We start from the raw sequence: 6000 nt of genomic DNA on the forward strand, positions 1-6000 counted from the left end.
GAAAGGCTAAGCACAGAGGAAGTCTGAAACCCTTCCAGCATACAGGTAATTAAGAAAACGGGCCAAGAAACAAAGGAAAGTCCAACTTTTAGGCTCAGGCATCAAATTGATAAATTAATGACTCTTTCATTAAATAAGTAATGAAATAACTCAACAGAGCCATTTTTCATCAGTACGGAATTTTCTCATTTCTGTCTGTAGTCCTTTGCAAATGAGGCATACGGTAAAAGTGTGTTTATTTTCAGGGTTTGATCAAGGAATACACACATGTCAAAGGTACTGGGAAACTGTAGGTATCTGAGTTGGACCAACTAGCCTATGAATAATAACACAATCTATACCTCATAAAGTGCTTCTGCATGTGTGAAATTTCACTAGACACCTCTCACTTTGGACTCCTTCAGGCATCTTAAACCAAAGCTTCCCGAGGCTGACTTTAAGAATTATATACCCTGAAAGGATCTCCCCTTAGGCAAGGAGTTTCTAATTAAATAGCTTTTAGTATAAAATAAACTCTCTTCTCTCTGTAAGTACGCTGTTACAACTAATTTAAATGTTATTTCATGTTTGTTTTAGGTCAGACTGTAGTCTAACTGGCCAAAGTGTTTGTGTACCACGTTATTAAGACCAATATTTCCTAACATAAACAAATTCTTTAGATACTTCACACAATTTACATTGTTAGGACCAATCACCGCAGCTTTATTATTGCCCCTCAACTGAAATACCGTTCTGCTTTAGAAAAATGAAGAGATTTTGAGGTTGTTCCACTACTTTAAAACATAGCATTTTCTTCCTTCAAAATAATCTTGACACATGTAATTAAGAAACTGTCAGACTATTATTAATTTTTAATTTAAAACCTAAATGAAATAATTATAGGAATCAATCAATAAGGCACCTATTCAAATTACAGAACAATTACATAAATACTCAAAATTAATACTCTAGGCCAATTCTTGAAGATTTCAGTCTCTAATATGCTAAGACATCAAACAACGTAAAAAGTGTAACCTGGAAACGATGAATAGTTCCTGCCTTAAACAGACTGAAATGAGATCATTTCAATTGGCCATGGCAGAGGCCCCCCCCACCAGCCATGCCCAACACACTCAAGCTGGAACTCTTTTTAAAAGTTAATTTAGTTCCACCAGACACACATTTCAGGGATCTAAAAAAAAAAAAAAAGGCCTCATCCAAATTTTGTGCAAAATCACATTTGGAGGGAAAAGCCTAGTTATTGGACTAGTTATTGGGAATTTCCAGCAGAGTGCTCTGGAAAGACTAACTGGGAAGAGGAAGGAGGAGAGGAAAAGGAGAGCAGAAGGTGTGTTTTGGGAACTAATGATACCAGTCCAGCTAATGGCACTGCCCATGTCTTTGCACAGGGGCCGGCCCTCCATACCTCTGGCGAAAGGGCTCTTTTACTTGGAGATGCGGACAGTCCATCATTTCAAACCGAAATGGCAGCTGGAAAATGTGGAACAGCTGACAAAGAGCTGGGAGAAAATGTTTTACATAAATACATGTACATATAAACTGGCAGAGGGCCACAAGCGCTGTACCCAAGGCCAGAATCTATTCGGCACTGCACACCAGGGAATGAGAAGTATTGAGGCAGCAGGAGTATCGAGGGAGATGCCTCCTTAATCCTCTTTCTACGCGGGGTCAGCAAGGGAAACCCGGGTCCAGCCCCTCTCGGGACCGCATCTTCTGAAGGAGGTGCAGTCAAGGACAGGAGCACAAAGTTCAGGGAAGGCTAAAAGGCCGGGGTGTGCATTGGCGCTTCGGCATCTGGCGATCTGCTTAAAAGTCGCTTCACAAACTCTCCAAGTTTGGGGTAAATATTTACTCCCTCTCGACTTCCTCCCGCCCATTTTCCCTCGGCAACTCCAGAAAGTAACTGTCCCCTGCAGAGCGATTCATACCCAACTCTGCTCTGCGAAAATGCGGCCTCCTGAATGATTATTGCACGGGCCACGATTACTCGCATCCCCGCACTCACTCCCTGCAACTTCTAACGCTTTTATTTCTTTTGTTTTCTTTTTTTTCTTTTTTTTTTTTTTTGTGCTGTCCCTGTAAAGGAAAAGAAATAAAAGAATCCCAAATCATACACAGATGGTACAACTTTCACTTTTCCTCTCCGACGACCGCGGCGCGCCCCTCCGCATCCCCGCACACCACACCCCCGCCCTCCGGAAGCTGCGCGGGCTGCCTGCGGCCCCCGCAGCCGCGCTCCCGGCGCGGACCCACCTCGCCGCCCGCCGCCGCCCCCGCCCGCCACCCGAGGGGGACGCAGCCCGGCGAGGGAGGGCGCCGGGGCTCTGGGCGGGGAGCGGGGGCGCGGGGTGCCGTCACCGCTGCTGCAAACTTCGTCCCCCTCCAGGATGGGAAATTCTCCGGTCCGTCTCCGGCTTGCCGCGGGCTCAGGCACTTGGCAAGGGAGCTCCGAGAAGGAGGAAGCGAATGAAAGCCTCGCTCCGACGCCGCACGGGTTGCTCTCCAAATCTGGGCGCCTTTTGACAGCCATTTTCATTTCCTCCCGCTCCCCCCGTCGGGGACCCCCTCTCGACCCGGAGGCGCGGGCGCGGCCGCAGGAGCGGGCTGCCGGGTGCCAGGCCCGCGAAACAAAGAACTTCGGGCGGGACGTACCTGCGGCGGCGGCGGCTGTCAAGTCCCCGAACTTCCCATAGACCCGCGTTCGAGGCGCGGGCGGGCGGCTTCGGGCTCCGCGCGGCCGCGGGCGGCTCGGGCTACGGCGAGCGGCCGGGCCGGGCGCGGAGTGCGCCCGCCGCGGGCATGGTGCGGCGCGGGCGGCCGCCGGGCGCGCGGGGAGGGCGAGTCGGGGCGGCGAGTGTGCGCGAGGGCGAGTGTGCGAGCGCGCCGGTGCCGGTGGCGCTGCCCCTGCCCGCTCCCTCCCGCTCGTGCAGCTCCGGCATCGGTTTCAGGGATCGTGTAATCCGATCCCTTCTGACTCACAGGCCCTGAGTGACAGTTCTGATTTGGTTCACCCGCTGGAGGGAGGGGAAAGAGAAAGAAAGCAAGCCCCCACCGCAGTCCCCTCCTGGCATCCAATCGACTTTCTGGAAGAAGGTCCCATCCCGGCAGGGCCGTCCGCGCTGGGTGGAGGAGCCCCCCGCCCCGACCCCGCGCCGCCGGCGCTACTCACGGGGTGGAAAAGTTGTCCCTCGGCTCTCGCTTCCCTCCCTCGCGCTCCCTCCTTCCCTCTTCTCCTCCGCTTCCTCCTCCTCCCCGCGCTCCTCCTCCACCAAGTTTTAACAGAAGTTGCCGGACTCTCCCCTCTCCTCCGCACTCCCTCTTCCTCCGCCCCCGCCCCGTCCCTTTTCTTTCTGCCACTCGCCGGCGCGGTGGGGACGCGCTGAGCAGCAGGACGCCCGCCGCCGCAGGGGGCGAAGTTGGGAAAACTTGGAGTGCTGCTCGCCTTACTTTTGCTTTCTCGCTCCTTCCAGGCCGCGCCGGGGCCCGCGCTTCCCCGCCCGCCGGGTCCCCGCGCCGGGAGCGGGTCCCAGCTGCGACGCGGGCGGCGGCGAGGAGGCGGCGCGCCGCAGGCCGGGGTCGGGGGCTGGGCTGGGGGGGCGGGTGGAGGGAGCCCGGGCGCCCCGAGCCACGCGCGCGCCTCTCCCCTCCCTCCGCCTCCTCCGCCTCCTCCTCCCCTCCCGGGTCCTCACTCAGACATATTCATGCCCGCTCCTCCTCTTCCCCCTCCTTGACCCCGCGCCCGCTCGGCGCGCCGAGGCCCCACCCACCCGGTGAGGGGAAGGGGGCCCGGGCGTGATGTCACGGCCGCGCTCCCCGCCCGCGCCCGCGGCCCCGCCCGGACGCCCCCGCCGCCCCCACCCCACAGCGCCCCGCGCGCCGTGCTTCGTCTTGTCTGCTTCCATCGCCTCCCACCCCGCCTCGGTTCTCCTTTCTCTTGCTCCCAGTTTGGGCTCCCCTTTCTTCTTTGAAGGCCTCTCGGATCACACCCCGCATTGCCTCCCCACCTCCTCCTTTTACATTTCTCCCAAGCCAACCCTGAAACTCCCTGGCTTGCCAGAGGATGCTTTTGGAAGTTTAGGGTTTTCCTCTCCACCGGACTCATCTGCCCTTGGGGCCAAATCTGGGAAGTGGGAACTCCCACTACACAGCCTACAGTCCCCATGGGCCACTTTATAAAGGACACAAAAACAAAGACCCTGCGGCTTTGGAGCTTGGACTACAACGTGGTGCTTTCCCCTGAGCTACAAAGTGTCTCTGTCCCTGATTTATTTGCGGCGGCCCACACTAGTGAAATTTATTTTCCCTCCTTCCTTAGCCGGGCCGGCAACGTTCATCTGTTCCCTTTGAATGTACCCAACCTGGACCTGTAGCTGAAAAAAGGAATTGGGGGGGGGGAACAAATGAAGAAAAAGAAAGAAAAGAAAACCCTGTGACATTCCAAAATCCATTCTTCTGGGGTAAGGGAGAGTTTAACCCACCCACCAGCCACCAGCCATGCAGGGAGCTGAGGGTGCACTTGTGTTGACTCGCTGAGCTTCTTGACTGAAGGAAGAACGTGGGTGGATGAATGATTAGCTATTATGATTTGAAGAGCATTTTGAGATTCAAATGCTTAACTGGAGAATTTTTTTTAACGAAATTGATGGTGGTATTCACTATTTGTTTCCTGAGACTTGTTGCTTAGCTCAAAGACACGACAGAAGGAGACCCTGACTTCAGCTTTTATGGTAGAAGCTGGAGATAAAGTAGGGCTGAAAGTCTTTTTTAGCCATTTATTTTAAGATTTCTCTCTCTACCTTAGCAATCTTTGAGAGGAAAGAAAGAAGAAAGGAAAGAAAGAAAGAAAGAAAGAAAGAAAGAAAGAAAGAAAGAAAGAAAGAAAGAAAGAAAGAAAGAAAAAGAAAGAAAGAAAGAAAGAAAAAGAAACTACCACTTACTCATCATACAGAGCAGAGGTCTCAGGATACCTGGGTGGTGGTCCCAGCTTCCCCTCACTAACTGGCCTCAGGCCCAGGCCAGGGAGGATTCTTTGAGCTTCTGTAGGCTCTGAGTCCATCTGTGGGATGATGATAGGAAAACCAGGCCGCAAACCTCCCAGGATGTGTGTGGGTTTGCAATGAGATAATGCATGTGAAAGTATAAAGGGACACAAATGTGTAAGAATTATTATCATCCTTTTGCAACTGCAGAGAACTGCAAGCTACTCTTTCCCATATATACTCCTCCAGCATCAGTCACATTTTTTTTTTTTTTTTGTATTCAAGTACTGCTTCTGCCTCAATCACATGAATGCAAATAATACATCCCGATAGTCTCTTCTGTTCACCCACTGGCAAAAAAAATAAATAAAAGAAGAAAGACAGCCAATAAATCAACAACTTGAGTAAACTAGATATTTTGACTTTTACTTAACACAGTCTTCGAGCACATTTTGGATCATGAAGATCTCGATTCTCAGTTTTTTAAAAGACAAGAACAAAGAAAAGGCAGCTAATCTTTCCTCTTATGCCCATCAGAATAGCGGAAAACAAAAGGGAAAGAAGATGCTGACGTCTCCTGTGTGTCCCCATTTCTTCACCTTAGATTCTTGGCAGAGCTTAACTGCTCTCCGCCTCAGTGGTAAACATATCAGTGGGCACATTTTGCAAAATAGTGGAGTTTAAAAAAAAAATGATTTGCCTTAGTGTGAGTTAAATAATGCCGTAATGCTGTGACTTTCTATTTTAACACAAGAACTCTTTTCCCAATGAAATCTTCTATGGAACCCTAAAGTATAAAAAAAGAGAGTTACTCCCCTTGTAATTGGGATGGTGGGGTCTCAGAGCCCAGCCCCCTTGCCTTCCTCTTGTCACCCACCCCTTTTCTGCAGTGGCTCCTAAGACATCTCAAAAAAATCCCAAAGTCACACTGAAAACATTGGAACCCCCCTGTAATGATAAACAGGCACTTACAGATGTACTGGGCTCTGAGGTTGCCCTTCCTCCATATCTAAAATTCCAC

The 6000-nt window shown here is 51.5% G+C and overlaps 1 protein-coding gene across 1 annotated transcript in view; it reads right to left on the bottom strand.

Moving 5' to 3' along the window:
• Positions 1–3210, bottom strand: part of GLI3 (GLI family zinc finger 3) — a 259316-nt gene extending 256106 nt beyond the window's left edge. The window contains exon 1 of the mRNA XM_081799713.1: positions 2653–3210. The gene's annotated coding sequence lies outside the window, so the exon portion shown is untranslated. The remainder of the gene's footprint in view (positions 1–2652) is intronic.
• Between the last annotated feature and the right edge of the window lie 2790 nt (positions 3211–6000).

This window comes from Leptonychotes weddellii, chromosome 12 (assembly GCF_054177405.1).
Source record: "Leptonychotes weddellii isolate Sample4059 chromosome 12, ASM5417740v2, whole genome shotgun sequence".
Lineage (NCBI taxonomy): Eukaryota > Metazoa > Chordata > Mammalia > Carnivora > Phocidae > Leptonychotes > Leptonychotes weddellii.